The following is a 17,914-nucleotide window of genomic DNA, read 5'->3' on the forward strand; positions in this document are numbered from 1 at the left end:
ACTCCACACCACTTGGAGTCAAGCTAGCCGGGCTGAAGAGAGGTGTTACCTCGAAACCGGTCCGGTCCTCGGATGCTTGATTCCGGTCTGGGAAAGATATGGCTGTTGTAGTTCGGACTGGACTGTTCCCATGGGGCAACAGGGTCAGAGCTGATTTGCATAAAGCCATTATCTGACCCAGGGTGGTGTGGAGTGCAAAAAAACGATGGATTTGGGCCCAGATCTTTTGACTGGGGGAGTGTGTGACATTGATCCACATTCAGTCCATCACTTGTTGTTTTTTGCAATTGCCGCCCTAAGTGCGCTGGGGATGCCCAGACGTGGGTCCCAGGCACTCCACACCACTTGGAGTCAAGCTAGCCGGGCTGAAGAGAGGTGTTACCTCGAAACCGGTCCGGTCCTCGGATGCTTGATTCCGGTCTGGGAAAGATATGGCTGTTGTAGTTCGGACTGGACTGTTCCCATGGGGCAACAGGGTCAGAGCTGATTTGCATAAAGCCATTATCTGACCCAGGGTGGTGTGGAGTGCAAAAAAACGATGGATTTGGGCCCAGATCTTTTGACTGGGGGAGTGTGTGACATTGATCCACATTCAGTCCATCACTTGTTGTTTTTTGCAATGGGCGGGAAGGACAGCCTGTCTCCTTTCAGAAGGCTAGCCCCGCTGCCAAAGCTCCACACCTCAGATGGGAGGCCTAGCTCTGATGTCAGTGGGTGTGCAGAGCGATCAGGTCAGTCAGTCAGTCAGTCAAATCACTTTATTCGATACTTAAATTATTAAAATCATAAATATCACAATATAAAATATACATTCCAAAAATACAACTTTCATGATTCAGATGGTAACAGTGATTTGTTTAAGACAGTAAATTTAAAATCCGGATTAAATTCATAATTCATGGGACGAAATGGTCCAGCCGCCTAGTCTTCCATGAAAAGATTAAATATGACGCCACAGTAGAACATACTAATTCATTAGATAATAATTATAAACAAGCATTTACAATGCAACGGTTTCGCCTTTGGAGAAGTTAGATCTATTGGCATTGTAAATGACAACATTTGTATTTATGTGTTAGTTTTGAAAACAGATAAATAAATGGCATTGTCATTTACATTGCCAATAGCTTAATATCTCGCAAATGTGAGAACTATTGTACCCTACGGACAAGCTCAGCAGACAGCAATTACTACCACACACACACCCAGACCCACACACCCAGAGCCAGCCACACCCAGAGCCCCCTCCCCCCCCCACACACACACACACACTGGAGCAGTCACACACACACACACACTGGAGCAGTCACACACACACACACACTGGAGCAGTCATACACACACACACACTGGAGCAGTCACACACACACACACTGCGCAGTCACACACACACACACACTGGAGCAGTCACACACACACACACACACTGGAGCAGTCACATACACACACTGGAGCAGTCACATATATACACAGAGGAGACAGAGTAGGGAATGTTGTCCTGTTGAGTGCACGGGTAATGTTGCCTAAACTGGCAGTCCTTGCTACACATTTTCTTTTTCTTCTTTAAAGATTAATAACATTACTGATGCTATACCTGGGTACCAGCCCCTTAAAGCCTGTACATGGGTGTATAAGAGGACAGATTACATTCAATTCCTCCCAGCATATGAAAAGCACCAGTACAAAATGCATTCCCCCTTTGCCGTTTGAGTTGTAAAGCAAACACAAATTTACACAGGGATCATAATGTCCTTGGAATAAAAGCTAATTAACAATTTGTCCAGTTGCTACACGCCCCTCCTACACTAGAATTAGGTTGGAAGCTTAGCTTTTGGGAGGCCCTGGTTTCATGTCAGTGCCACAAACAGAGGACTAATACTGTTCCCTTGCACTTTTAACATATATTTTCTCTAGGCTCAAGAAGGTGCTCTAAGTGCTAGCTCACATGCTGGTGAAAAGCAGGACTCCGCACATTTTATCTTACCTTAAACACCAGGGCCAGTCCTAGAGGTCTGGAAGATATATTGTTGTTTGAGACCTTTCAAATGAAAGAGGAACACATTGTACAGCCCTATAGGGAGGCGAGCAAGCCCTCAACGAGCACACAAATGAGGACTAACGAACTGAAATTTGCACTGGGATAGCCTTATGACTATGCAGCCACACTGGCCAGAAAAACAGGATTACAACTTTGCCGACTTTGCTCTGTCCTATTGCAACCCTATACAATGTAAAACTTTGGGGGAAAAGCTTAACAGTGACTTTCCAGTCTGAGAAGGACTAACAGGATCCTCCTCCTGAACCAAGGTCTTAAGAGTAGAGAACAAATTGCCCTTCCTAACCCCCACTGTACTGAGCATTGAATCTGAGACCAATAGGCATAGGTGCTGGTTTAGCGTGACAAGTGTCCTGTTCCCCTAACCACAGAGTACTGGATCACTAGTGCTGCTTAAACTCTAGTTTGGGGAACTAGCTACTGGGAGCCTGATAGAAAAAAAATAATCTTCTGATAAAGGTTAGATCTCGGTTAGATTCAAATGGCGAGTTATCGGATAATTAATTATTGGCACCATTTCTCAGATTCTAAGTGGGTCTCACAACCATTAATTTGCCTCCTTTAGCCCGCAAAAAAGGATTAGGAATTAAGGCACATGGCAGAGATCAAGGTTCATATATCGTTCTATCCTGTGCGACACCTTGTTGTATTGACAGAACATTGTAAACACAGTCCACAGCAATACAATTGAAACTAGGGAGTTAATGAAACCAGATCAAGACTACCAAACCTTTATAAAAGAAGCTGTACACATACTTGTAATCGGAATTACAGCACTTTATCATATAAGCAGAACATTTTTTGTTTAGTCATATGTGATAATTAAATTATCCTCCTTTCCAAAATGTGCATTTAAAAATGTCTTCTTTTTGAATGCCAGAGAGCTCCGCCAGGAAATTGTACCTATGTAGTGTAAATACTATGGCATGCAATATCAGAGTTTCAAACCCTCTGCTGTGTACAGCCTTCTGGATGGAGTAAGTTAGCCTGCCTTCAGCACCGGTTATGAAATGTACAATGCAATAACACCAGAGGTTCTTGGGCACCGAGAACAGTTACCAAAGACCGCCCTATGTTTCAGTTAAAAAAAAGCACCACAGTGCCACTTAAAACGAGCCGCTTACAAATTACGTTTCTACAATCACTCTGCTTTGAATATTAGGCAGCACAATGTTTACTTGGAGGCTTGTAGCTGGCGTGCCAACAATCGTGTGATGGCGGCTTGTGGTAAGGGTCAGGGCTCAGGGGGCGCCGTATCACGTACTTGATGAGAGGAAGCAGGCCGATCCGCAAGACGAGTACAACTTGGTTGCAGATGCGGTGGCTGAAACAAACAAGCCATTCTGCTTTAGAAGGCACTAAAATGACTAGAATTAAACCAAGCAGAAACAAACAAGCCATTCTGCTTTAGAAGGCACTATGGTGACTCGAATTAAACCAAGCAGAATACCCGTTCCCTGTACAGAGTAATTCAACAAATACGTTATTGACCAGGAGACCAGTCTACCAGATTGGATTGAAAAACAGCGATTGCGAGGTCTGCTAAAGTTCCAAGCACAACACACGGACTCAGCTGAGTCTGTACTTGGAAGGGTGATCGAGTGTGAATTCAACAGGAGGCCGCAGGTGTACAAGAGCCCAAGTGTGGCTAAAGATATCATCGGGAACCGAAACAAGTCAGGTCCCGGGCCGGCAGCCAATCGCAGCGCGGCCCGGGAATGACGTCAGGGGGGTGTCCCGGGCCGGCCAGCCAATCACAGCGCGGCCCGGGGATGACGTCACGGGGGTGTCCCGGGCCGGCAGCCAATGACAGCGCGGCCCGGGACAAAGGGGCGGGACTTAAAAAAAGTCCCAGAAACGCCCCCGAATCACGTTTTCTGGAGAAAGCGTGATTGGCAGCCTCTGTCTCCCAATGGCTAGCCTCCATTTATGGAGCTAGCCAATGGTAGACAGAGGCTGAACCAAAGTACATATGTAGAATCATGAGGTTTCGCCGTGGGCGGGGCAACTGCTACGCCGTTGCCAACGCCCAGGGCGAAACCTAAAAATACAGGGCTGGGTGACACTGAGTAAAATGTTAGCGATCGGGTCATCAACAGCCCTCCCGGAGCACTGCACGGCCTCTAGAGATATGCAGCCTATCTGCGGAAGGGCCAAGTAGCGTCGCACAAGCGAGGCACAAACGCAGACAATGCAGGCACACCAGCAATCCCAGGGCCATAGGGTCCATGCGCCAGCGGTGTCCCAGATCCCACTGGCTCACCTCAGGGGGTGGGAGCAGCCAGGGAGCTGTATTATGCCACAGCGTGGCCAATTCCCTTCAGGCACAGCAGGCCGGCCCGATTCCAGTACACTCCAGGCCGCCAGCGCCAGCCGGTGCGCAGGCGATGTCTTTCACTGCTGAGCGGTGTAGGACATAGGGTTACTCTCACTTCCCCCGAGCAGTTCACCCCATGGGCGGTGGGCCCCGGAGTGCAGGAGGCAGATCCCCTCAGGATGCAGGAGCAGCTGGTAAGCCACAGTGAGGCGTGGAAAGTCCAAGTTTCTTCAGGCCCAACGACATGCTCCACTTCGAGTTCACTGCAGGCCAACAATGCCAGGCAATGTGTGGGCAAGGTATTTCACTGCCGAGCAACAGCGCGGTGCAAGACGTACGGTCACCCCACTTCTCCTGATCCATATACTCAATGAACGGTGGGCCCCAGGGCTCAGGAGGTGATCTGATGCTGCAACTCAGTCCCTTCATAGCTGAGCCCGGCTACCTTTCGTGGCCTTTGTCGGCTCACGAGCAGTTTTTATTAATCAGGTTTCGATTGGATTATTTCCATCTTTTACTTGCTGTACCGAAGGGGTGTCACAAAGGACAAGTGTTAGCACCCTGTGGCTGCGACAGTTTGTCTCCGCAGGATCTGCTGCACTTTGTGTTTTTTTGCAGTTTTTATGAAGCCCCCTCGAAGGCTCTTTTTAAAATCATTTTTAAAAAGTTAAATTTTAGTCAGGTTCGCCCCGCTCTTCATTTTTTGCAATTATTAAAGCCAGAGTGTATCCCATTTGTGGTTGGTTTTTTGAAATCTTCTTTAAGGTACAGAAACTATGTGGATCCCTAAAAGTTGGCTGCTGTATTTTATGATGTAATTTAAAAATTTTTAATGAGGATGTGTCCATATCTTTTCATATTTGTGATATATATTGGGATATTTGTATAGTATGTCTGGATATGTACATTTGTGATTTGCATATTTTTAAGATGAATTGCACACTTTTTATGGTTTTCTATCATGTAAACCGAATAAAGTATCTTGAAATGAGTTCAGGGTCAGTCTGTCCCCAGGGCTCGGTAGGTGGGTGGAGGACACGTCGGTTGGAAGACGCCTCCAGTTTTTGCAGGATACTGAGCGACCGGGAACGGAGCTTGTTAACAAGCATCTAATGCAGCCGCAATCTTGGCCACGCCCCCTCTCCATCCTATACCACAAAAACCCACAAATATTAATGACAGAAATATTGCTGATCATGAGTCATTAATCTTGTTATACATAAATGATAGCGGCAGGTTGATATAAAACGGATTGACTCAATACAATGCAATTATGTCAATGAATTGTCGATAGGATTGACATTACTGCAAGCTACCTTGTATATGAATCCCTGACCATGATACAATGTTATATTGTGAATGAATATCGAGCGATATAGATATTTTGAATAAATCAACAGAGTGATTTTTTTGTATCTAATGTCAGCATCGTTGTATAAAGGAGACAGGATTAATGTAAACATTGCCTTTATTTGCTACATTTGTGCGAATAATTAGTCAAATTGGGATAAGGATAAGTAACACTATCACAGCCATCAGTGTCACCTTTGCTACGAGTGCCCATTTAAACACCGTTTTGGCCCTAATCACGAGTACGAAAAGACATAGGAATTTTAGCCTGCCAATGTCATAAACTACATTGCGAAGTTAATATTCTTGATGAGTAGACAAGTTACCGTCAATTCGACTTAAAGAATTAAGGCATAACTAACTACATTTATGAATGGCCGACAGTTTAGAAAGGTTTCCAATATGGCCGCCATGAATCTGCCACTCCTCTTCCACGTTCCAAACACCTTTAAAAGATCGATACAATCGTCCTTGCGACCGTATGCCAACCTTTATGCTGCACGGATTCTTGATGGTTTAAAGAACTACAAGGTATGTGGCCAGGCTCACAGTGTAGAAAGTTTCCACTAAAGTTTGGTAGCTTATTTTACTCTAAAATATATATTATCACGATTTATTGCAGATATTATACCGAATGCAATATTAAGAAGGGGCGACAGAACTGCAGAGCTCACCTTTCAATCGCTACTTTACTCACTACGAGGGTAAAACACTGGCAAATAAACAAGGTGACTAAAATGTTAAATTGCTTTTAGCTCTAGCGTCTTTTTACTAAAAAGTTCCAAGAGTTTCAATTATATATTTTCTATAACCATTTCAGCCGGCAGTTAAACTGCATTTATTTGATCTGACTAGAATAACGCTGGTCTCATTGTGACATAACCCAGCTGGGTTCAATTCAATTCAATTCAATTCTTTATTTCGATACAACAGTATCATAAAAGGTACATTAAAAAAAAATACATTTTTATCCAAAGGCTTTTTCCATGATGATACAACTTTTTACTAGTATAATTTTACAATAATAATTAAGGAGGGATGGTGAAAATCAGAGTTTTACAATAAATACAATAAATAGTAAAAATGCACGTATCAAAACTAAAATCAATTAATTTACAATAAATTTACAATCAATTCGGCAGTTATCATCCCCAAGCCGTAGATTAGATCCAGCGTCCCGCATTATTCCCTAGTTCTTTCTTGGGTCTATATTTAGATTCACATACATGTTCTAGAACTTCTCGCCTGCCTTTATCCTAATGAAGTTCACTGCTAACAAAAATGTACTTACAGCAAAGACAAATGCTTGGCAGGTATCTGTTTTTAATATCCTTTCTGCCTCTCGATACGATCTCACACCTATATTTCTATACAATGGTTTTATCCATCTTTTCCTTGCCATCCCATAGGCTGGGCAAAAAAAAAAAGAACATGAGTAATGTCTTCCCTTGTACCCCCAGAGCACAAAGTACATAAGTCGTTACTATCCTTTGCCCATCTTGCCACACATGATTTTAACATTAGTAAACCGTATCTATACTTCAGGTATAATGATTTGGCAAGAGGGGGATTTACCCCATTTAAAAAGGATTCAAAACTTGGACTAGCTTTGAACAAAAGAAATTCACTAGTCAGCGATCCATTTACTCTGTCATTCGGTCTAATTTGTTCCATATAAGCCCAGAAGGATGTTTTTAAAATCTTCCTTGAGCTTGATGTCATTGCGAGTGGATTATTCCAAAAGTGTACAAGACCGATCGTCGTCAGCCATGTCCTAACATGATTAAACCATGTGAGACAATTATAGGTGTCTAAATCCTTTATCTCAATTAGAGCTGCCCTATAGTCCATTAGCTCAGGCGTTATCCAAATCCTGACCCAAAACATTAAAGGTCTGATGATTACATGGTAGTCTGTTCGCTTCACATTGAGGTCCAGCATCAGTGGCGTTAACAGGGTACGAGTTGGTAATTTAAGCAATGCTCTATAAAAATCATTTTCATTCAGCTCGAACTCCCTTTTACATGCTGGTCCCCACAACTCTGCGCCATATATGGCAGTAGATTGCGCTTTAAACTTAAAAATCTCAAGTGCAGGAAGAACTGCTTTATTGTGACTATTGCCATGTTTTTTTAGGATTGGTAGTGAATTCTGCGTGAGCAAGAGCTTGCTCTTTTCAATCTGGGTTTTCCATGACATTTTTGAACCAATAGAGACACCCAAATACGTACAGTTATAAACATATTCTATTCTCTGTCCATTTAAAACCATGTTACCATTAAAAGACCTATGAGCATTTATCGCCATATACTTGGTTTTGTTGGTGTTGATCTCTAGGCCTTTTTTACTAAAGTAGATTTGAAAGGTGTTGAGCAAACGTTGCAAAACCTTTGGTGTTTGTGATACTAGGATGGTATCATCCGCAAATAAAAGAGCAGGTATTGTCTCACCTCCCAATTTTGGGGTATCCTTACTACAGCCTTTTAAGAAACTGGGGATGTCATTTACAAAGAGGGAGAACAAAATTGGTGCTAAAACGCATCCTTGACGGACGCCCCTCTTTATAGGTATTGCACCAGTTTGTTCACCTTCCGGTCCCCACCTTACCTTTGCATAATTGTTATGATGTAACCTGATTAATAGCTCAAGGATGTTGGCCGGTAGTCCCTGACTGTTAAGTGCTTCCCATAGTAAATGTCTCGGGATAAGAACGAATGCTGCTCTTAAGTCAACAAATGCCACATATAAGTGGCCCTTCCTTAGGTTAACATATTTCCAACACATGCAAGCGAATCTGAACACCTGATCTATGGTACTAATTGTGGCTCTGAATCCTGCCTGAAATTTAGTTAAAATCTGCTCGTCCTCAATCCAAAGATTAATGCGATTTAAAATGTGCCTTGCATATATTTTTTGTAAAATATCAATTAAACTTATCGGGCGGTAGTTCCCAGGATCGCTCCTTTCGCCCTTTTTAAAAATACAAGTTTCCAAGTATCTGGGATTTCTGCTCCGGCTGCTACGAAGTTACATAGGTAGTTGATGTAGGGGCCCCATACGCCAATATCATGTTTATATAGATCTCCCGGGATCTTATCTAGTCATGGGGCTTTGCTAGCTTTGACTGAGTTAATGGCCATAATTGTTTCTTGTGTGGTGAATTCTAATGTACCCACACTTAAGTTTAGTACTAGTCCATCATTTTCAAAGCTACCTATTTCCGGAGCTGAGTATAATTTAGTAAAATGGTCTACCCAAGTTGTTTCATCCAAGTAAACTTCCCTGGAGTCCCTTTCTTTCCTATTCCTATTTGCAACAATGTTCCAAAAAGTCCTATGGTCCCTATTTTTCGCTGCCTCCAACATTCCTGTCCATATTTCTTCATCCCAGGTTGATTTAGCATTCTCTAATGCTTTCTTATATCTAGTCCTGGCTTTCCTAACTATCTGACCTTCTTTGTGCTTAATAGCTTGTACTAGTTCAGTTTTGGCACTACGGCAGTCCTTGTTATACCAGGCTTTTCCATTCGATGTTTGGCTACCATTTTCTTCCCCTTTTTTAGCTGTTCTTGTTATCATTGGGACAATTGCCTTAGAATAGCTATTGTGTAATTCCATAAATGTATCCATATTCTCATTTTCCAAGCTATATGGACCAAAGGTATCCGCCATGGTGTCGTAGATTTGAGCCAACATCTCACCAGGCACTATGACATTGTCCGTTTGATTGGATGGAATGCTCGTATTGTTCAATGGGCTGGGCATCAACCCACCATCTAAAACAAGTGTAAGTGGGCGATGATCACTCTCCATCCTTGAATCGATTACAAAATCAACGGCATATGGCCATATGTCATAGGATAACATTATGTAATCTATTTCGGTTTGGGTGAGGCCTCTGCTGAATGTGGGATGTTTTCCCACATCCGAGGGAAGACGGCCATTGCATGCCCTTATGCCATGCGTCACAGTTAGTCTCAATATTTGCAGGGCTAGAGCGGAGCATGGGACCCATTTCCTACTTATTAGAACAGGGATTTTGTTTGCCAGGTCTTCATCATCTAGGATCTTATCGAGCCCATTAATGGGTTCGAAATTGCAGTTGAGGTCTCCACAAATTACTATTCCTACGCCTAAATCTACTGAGTTTAATATACTATCCAGCTGCCCAATTGTCTTTGACTCTTTTGACCCAAGCCCTGGTCGATTATAAACATTGTAAATGTGCATTTTCCTATTTGCCCTCGTTGATATTTTAATGCCTAGAATGTCTAGGGAGTCTGTCACTATTTGTTTTATACTAATACTTAGACTGACTTTCACCCAGATTACTAGGCCGCCCGAGGGTCTTCCTCTTATAGACGGTACGGCTGGTATATAAAAACTTTTATAACCCAATCTATGTAGGGTCTTAGTTGACCAGGTTTCCTGTAGTGTACATATATCACTTGTGTCAATAAAACTATTCCACTCAGGATCACTGGTATTCCTTTTTTAGACCCGCTATATTCCATGAAATAATTTTCAAATTTGCCCGCTCTTTATTATTTGGAACTCTCGTGGGGTCTTCTAAAGGTATTTGGTTACTGCTACTTAGTGTTAAAAGTTCATGTACATTTTCACAACTATTTATGTCCTCTCCACTCCCGTTATCCATAGTCCCTGGTAGTTCATTACCCAACATCGTCAACTCCCTAGCATTTGCTATGGGTACACCTGTCCTTTGCAGTCAATCTACTTCTTCAAGTAGGGATAATCCTTGGAATCTGTTATGTGTTTCTGGGGCGTAGGGTTTGTTTGCTACTTTGTTCCTTCCTTGTTCTAGGGGTTTATAGAAGTAACCCAGTGGTAAAGCGCATATATTTGTATCCTACGTTAGGGTTGCTTCATGTGCTCGCAAAAGGGAACGAATTGCAAGGGGATGTCTAAAATTAACAACAATGCAGTCTCCCTGTATGTTTTTCTGCAAGCTTCCCACCCACCCTAACCTGCGTACCATCAGGATTTCGTTTGCTTTATTGGGTGAATTTTTTTTATGTTTGAACAACCAGTCTACCACCTTATTCTTTAAATTTTGCCAAGTTTCTTTTTGGTCCCTTCTTAATACCGGGACACCCGCTAAGACTAAGACATATGGACACGCAGCGGGGGCAGATTTAAAATGTCTGTGTTAGGGATAAGAACTGTCTCATTTGAGCTATATATCCTTTCCCTTTGGGTGGGGGGTTCTGAATTAGATGTAATACTATTGGGATTAGCATAGGCTCTCTCACCACGCTCATATGTCCCTGCAAGGTCTCCTCTATGGCATACGAGTACCCTATCTAAACGTCCTACGTCTTTTTGTGTCAGGTTTTGTTCCCCAACATCATAAGCCGTGTTGACCCTTTTAGCTGTTTTCAAATCAACAATACGTTTTTCCCCTTCTGCAATGATACCATTACCTTCTGTTATGTTCTTACTAAGGTGGTGCACCATATCACTTAATTGAGCAATCTTGGTGTCCAGAGCCCTTAGTTTACTATCCATGCAGTCATTTATTTGTACCTGAATGGAAGCTAGGGCAGTTTTAAAGATATCAGCCACTGTCTGCTCCACGGCCCCTATTACCTCTTGATCCCTACTTGCGCCAATTTGATCGATGGCATCTGTTTGCACCCCTATTGTTCTCATACTGGTACATTTCTTTCCTAGTGTAGTAGGGTGCCCATTACAGAGATTCCCTGTCTCCCCTGCTTTACCTTTCTTTGGCTGATTTTTCTTTCCCCTCTGTATTTTTTCGCTTTTTTCTCCACTTGGTGGGCCCACTGTCCCTGTCGTTTTTTGTATTCTTAGTCTACTTGCAATCCCTGGGCTTGGCTGTGCATTTTCCCTCGGCTGTCCCAGTGTATCGTTTATTGGGTTATTAACAGATAGACTCGGGTTACCAATAGCTTGCTGGGTTTCAGTGCCGAAGCTAGGACCCTGAATATTTACTGGAGATTGCCCTCCTGTTGCTGTGTATGTAGGTAATTTGGAGAGGTCTAGCGAAAGTCTCCTTTGTGCGATTTCTATCTCGTGGGTCAGAACAATCTCTGCCCGCGTGATAAAATCGTCGAAGGTCCCAGCAGTTCCCTTCCTTTTGCTCGTCATAGTAGACATAGCTATTTTAATTGGGTTACACAGAGAGACCAAAACAGCGGAAATACTCTACTACTGTCATCTATGCCCGTATAAAAGCCCTCCAACCAATTTATGCTAATGCCATCAGGTCTAAGAAAAGGTGAAGTCCTTTACATTTAACATACACAACAATCTGCCACTACAGTAATATTTGTCCAGTAGCATTCCAATCGTCCCAGATATGTATCAAACTGTATGAAACTACCTTATTCTGGATTGAGGACTAAGAGGAAGGGCCCAGCCCGGTCTCCTCTGGCCGCAGACAGCCCCGCCTTGTCCCGGGCTTCTCCCGGCGCCGCAAGCGCGCATCCCGCGTTGCGTGGGGGAAGGCAGCGCTTAAGCGCGATGACAGCGCCTTCCCCAGCAGCAGCAGCTGTGAGCAATTGGGCACTCCAACGGCATCGAAAATAGCACGATGCACCCTGGGACCACGAGTGCCACCAGGGCTTCAGGCAAGTGTTGGTGAGTAAAGGCGGGCGAGTTCTCCCCCCGCAGCATGCCAGCAAGTCCTCAGTTAGCAGGCAAAGATCACCAGTTTTGGTTCAGAGGGCCCCCTGCTGGGTTAAAACACCTGAATACGAACAAGGTAACCAAGATGTGACATTGATCATAAACTTAGCACTAGTGCTAAGTTTTTATTGTGGTTATAACTTGTACCACACAACATGTTCTAATGCTAATAAATATAAGCGGCGAATATGTCTGGCATATATATAAAAATACGACTAGATATAAAACCAACTGCGCAGGCGAAACAAATCACTCTTGATGTCGCCCTTATGAAAATTGAATATTTCATTATTGATTCACGACGAATAAGTGTGGCCGTTCAAACAACCTGCTTGAACTCAATAACTCCTTCTCTGCAGAATTAGAGATACTATTTCATAGACTAGTCCTGTTTACATTCCTGTTAATTATTTAAATCGACAGATTGTGAAAACGTTGTCTTAGCTGTGCCACTTTCGTGCCTCCTCCATCCATTGAAGTTGATAGTTTAAATCGTAAACGCTTTCCTGCTGCTTCATCAAGATAAACTGCATCTAAAATATTAAGGATTGAAAACAAGGGCAAAATTAGAAATAGATGAGTTTATGGAATAATTCTAATTAGCCTCTCATATACATTAAAGCTAGTTAGGTCAAGAATATAGTAAGATATCTATCAAAACCTCATTATCAAAGTTTGATAACTATCAAAGAGGGGTGCTGATTCAACATTGCGATTTCCTTACCTCAGTTCTTGATAAAATCCATGCATCAAGTTAATTTGAGAGGACCCACACAATATATATATACTGATTTGGATCTTTTGATTTCAATTTGGCTCATTATTTTATTTGCCAAAGAATGACATAGGACCAATGTAGGCCTGAATTTGCAAATAAATTAGACCTGTGTAAGCAACTAACAGGCAAATACAAGACACACAATCAATCTAGACCTAAATATGACTGTCCAGAATTTGTTTTAATATTGATTAATAGTCCTCTTTTAAGTATATAGAAGATGATTGTTCACCTTTAAAAGTCATATCTTTGATCTGAGCTGCGAAATGCTTTCATTTTGTATTTTACATTAGAGATGGGTGATATATTGTAATTATACTGCAACTAGTTTGATATGTTTTTTATGAATAAAGTGTAAATACTTTTGTTCTTTATTGTAATAGGGGTCAACATTAACAAATATTACGGTCCTGAAGATGGTCTCGTGTATGGCAACGTACAGACCGAAACGTTGACCAACACCTTCTCTTCCATAATTTGTTGTTATTTCTAGCAAGAAGAAAGGTGTCTACAGTGAAGGCTTTTAAATTAATATTGGTACCTCTCTGTCACTTTGTTTGTATAATGTCTACAAAAGTACCCTTTTTTGAGTAAGATAAAATGTAATATATTTTTCTACATACACCCTCTCATTGTTCTTATTTGTATTTGCTCTATTTACTTCTACATTGATGATTTGGATCATACATCAAAAGTTATGATTTTTTTAATTTGTTATCACCATTAGACCAAGGTATCAAATAGCTGGAATTAACCACCATCTAAGGTAATCATTAATTTGACCTTACAAACTTAGTATATCAATAATCTAAACTATAACACATAAATAAATCCCTTGACGGCACCTTTACCCTACCATTTACTTTGCCCAAGCCCTCAAGGGTTGTTTGGGTTGCCCATTACATTTTGTATCATGACTGATCAGACAGCACCCATATTGGCACCAGTGGTTGCAGGTGCATCGCTAATACCTTTGCCAAAATCTTGGCATCTATATTAATTAAAGACAAAGGCCTGCAGGACTTACACCTGGTTTTATCAATGCCACTATCAGTGCCTCCCTCAATGATGGCAGTAATATACGTTGTTGATATGCCTCCTCATACACCGCATGGAGCTACAAGGCTCACAAGTCAGTATATTCCTTATGGTATTCCTCCGTAATGTCATCTACGCCGGAAGCCTCCCCTTCAGGCAAGGCTCAAATAGCATCTTTAACGTCTTCCACCGTCACTGGTTGGCCTAAATATTCCCTCTGGCCCGGTTAAAGCCACACCAGCGCCACTTTCCCCAAGTATCGCTCCATTTCATTCTGTGATGCCAATGGCCTTGCCTCATATAGTTTGGCATAAAATTTCCGAAACGTTTTGAGTATGTCTGTGTTAGCATACTGCGCTGTGTTTGCCTCATCCACCAGATAGACCACAGAAGCTACGCCCCTTTGAGATTGCAGTTTTTGTGGTAGGCTATGTCCCGGCCTCCCTCCCTCACCATATGCCCATGCCACATGTCTCTTATTCAGGTATTGTGCCTCTTTCTCTGCCAGCGCCTCAAATTCTGTCAGCTGCTCCATATGGATGCAAGTGTCTCCGCTGCCGGTTGACTCTCATAATCCCTCTGTAGTGCATTTAAATTATCCTCAGTGTTTTTTAGTTGAGTCAGTATGGTTGTTAGTACCCCTGCCTGCGCGCCAATACATTTAGCCCGTATCGTTACATTAAAGGCCTGCCCACAAAATACCCTGGCATTCCACAGTGCACATATTTACTGTAAAGTATTCACTAATCGCACTGCGCAGCTACGATTTAAAGGCTGCATCTAATAAAGCTGCTTGGCGAAACCGCCAGGTGAAATGCACAAGAGTCATACCTGGTATCTCCAGCCTCAAAATGGTGCCTGGCTTGATAGCGCCTTGGGTAAGTGCCGAACTTCCACTATCCACTGACACATCTCCGTAGACGCAAGTCCAGTCTGGATCACCAGGCATCTATCAAGCCCTGCTCCTCCATTCGGCCTCTGATCACCATGGTCGCCTGTTTCCACCGCCACTCTGTAGCTGCAGATCAGTTCATCTCAGGATCCAAGTCCTATTAAGATCCCCTCCTCACACAACATGTGTTGACGGGTGAAGACTATCTGCCTCCGAACTGCCATAAAGAACTCAGGGTTATCTATATTTGGTGCATAGGTGTTAACGAATCTAATAGCTCTGCCAGCCAACGAACAGTGCGCAATACAAGTTTGCCTTGATCATCCTCATAGTGGTTCAGGGGGGAGTGGTGCACCAAAGTCATTAAGGCAGAGCATACTATTGGTGTGTGATATTGGTCTAAACATTTTTAATGCATTTAGTAGGCAGGTATCATTTAGTGAAAACATGGATCCCTACAATCACTATGGTGGCTAGAACAGCTCACCCAACTTTCTAATTGTTGAGTATGGGCGACAGGCACTATGCAAGTTGGGGAGGTGGGCGGTTCAAAGCTCACAATGCAGGGCAGCAGTGATGCGGCATTCAGGGATTTGCTATTTGCGTTTTGGTGTTTTATGATGTTTCTTGAGCAACTGGCACCCCTATACAAGGGGCTGTGGAGGGTTCTATGCTTGGGTATTTTGTTTACTGTTATCTGAAAAAGTGTTGGTTTACTTGCTCATCTACTGTATGACCAAATGCATTTGAGCAGCTTTGGGAGATACGGGAGGGGGTGGCATAGCAGCACAGATAGTGGGAGTGGAGGCCTTAAAAAGGAAAATGTTGCACTCATGAATGGTCGTAATAAGAGCAAGTTAAATATCTGAACCTGAAATGTCAACGGTATGGGCAACAAGATTAAACAGACGCTATTATTTCAAAATTTACACATGCACTTTCCAGACCTCGTTTTACTTCAGGAAACATATCTTTGGGGGAATAAATACAAAGCCCTCAATAGATTTGGCTATACATTTGTGGTTTATCGGGGGATCTGAATCTTATTCAAACAGTCAGTACCTCTAGTGATCCACTGCAAGTGGCAGGACATAAGTGCCATGTTGCTAGACTTGTCAGACGGGATTTGGATCCTGGGAGGAGACATGAATGCACTAGAAGAGCAGAGCCCCCTATGGCCCTTCTTGGAAGCAATAGGGATGGTGGACCTTATACAATTATATGATCTGTAACTCTGGCAATACACATATTTCTCCACAAAACTTGGGAGCTTCTCGCGTTTAGATTATATATGCAGTCACCACAGAGATGCGGGTAAATTTCAAGCGGCAGCAAATTATGCCAGGGGCATCTCAGACCATTCCCCGGTTGAAGTGATACTGGAGGGACCTATTAGGATACATGTGCTGCCCCCGAGGATAGATCGATGGTATTTAAAGGATAAGGGGCTTAAAGAGAAACTCAGAGAGGGAGCGAAGACGTACTTTGCAGAAAATCTGTTGGCGGTAGACTCTGCAGGTGCCCTCTTTGGAAGCTTTTAAAGCAGTTCTACGGCATCAGTCCCAGGTGCTGATAGGGGGAGTCAAGAAAGAGTACCGACTTAACTGCTCTGCTGCCGAGTACGATATTGCAGACTGTAATATAGGGCCATGACACGGGGGAGATAAAACACCATTTGCATCTCAGACAACATGATCTAATGATGCTTGCAAACATATGGCCTGTACTCATGCACTGGTGATGCAATGTTACTTATATCATATTGAAGACAAAGCAAACAAGCTACTAGCCTGGCTTAAAAAAAAGAGACAGATTGGTCCTGGGTTCTAAAAGTAACAGATTGGGAAGGCAAGCTCCAAACCACTATCTCCGCTATTGCGGACACGTTCGCTTCCTATTATGTGGAACTATATTGATCCACCAGATTTAGATCTTCCACCGACTGTGCAGAACTTCTTGGGGACCTGACATTGGATACATTAAGTGGGGATGAGACAGAGGTGCTAGAGGCTGATCTCACTGAGGAGGAGCTCAGAGCTGAGAGACCTACCGTCAGGGAAGGCAATGGGGCCGGATGGCCTTCTAGTTGAATTGTATTAGTGGATGCTGGACAAGATAGCCCATATATGCTGACCATGGTTCAGGGGGTACGGGAGGAGCGTTGCCTGCCACAGGATCAGGGGAAAGCCGTGATTATAGTCATCTATAAAAAGGGCAAACCAACAACGGACTGTGGTTTATTTAGGCCTATATCCTTGCTAAATGTAGAAGTTAAGGTGCTGCCAAAAATATTGGTATCTAGATTGCGAACAGTCATAACAATGATATACACCCGGTCACATCTGGCTTTATGTCCCTGTTGGACTTGGGCCTTAGGGCAGGTTCACCCCTAATCTTTTTGCTTTTATTTGTGACCCAGTGTTAGTGATTCTTGGGTCTTTGCGCACTTTTACCCTGTGTCCCAGAGTAAAGTGCATGTGTGTAGTATGACTGGCCTGCTCTCCCATAGGAATGCATGGGGAATGTGTGTGTCCCTGGTAGTTCCTGATGTGTGGGGAGTGCAGGCTCGAGTTTGGTATGTATGAACTCGTGAGAATGAATGCTGCGCAATGGTATGTGCGGCTTGTATGTATCTAGAAGGGAAGTGCTATTTCTGGACATTGATGTATGTGTGCAGTGAGGGTGCTGGAGCGTGATTGGCTGGAGCTGGCTGGCATGCCAGGCTCCAGGAAGTCTGGATGGGTCTGCCCGGTGGTGAGTGTGAGATCAGCATGAGTGATGTGTGGGAGGAGTGCACCTGGGTCCTGGATGG

At 43.2% G+C, this 17,914-nt stretch overlaps 1 protein-coding gene across 6 annotated transcripts in view; it reads left to right on the forward strand.

The window, feature by feature from the left end:
* Window positions 1-17,914, forward strand: part of TEX14 (testis expressed 14, intercellular bridge forming factor) — a 2,253,432-nt gene that overhangs the window by 945,506 nt on the left and 1,290,012 nt on the right. The window lies entirely within an intron of this gene.

This window comes from Lissotriton helveticus, chromosome 3_1, assembly GCF_964261635.1.
Source record: "Lissotriton helveticus chromosome 3_1, aLisHel1.1, whole genome shotgun sequence".
NCBI lineage: Eukaryota > Metazoa > Chordata > Amphibia > Caudata > Salamandridae > Lissotriton > Lissotriton helveticus.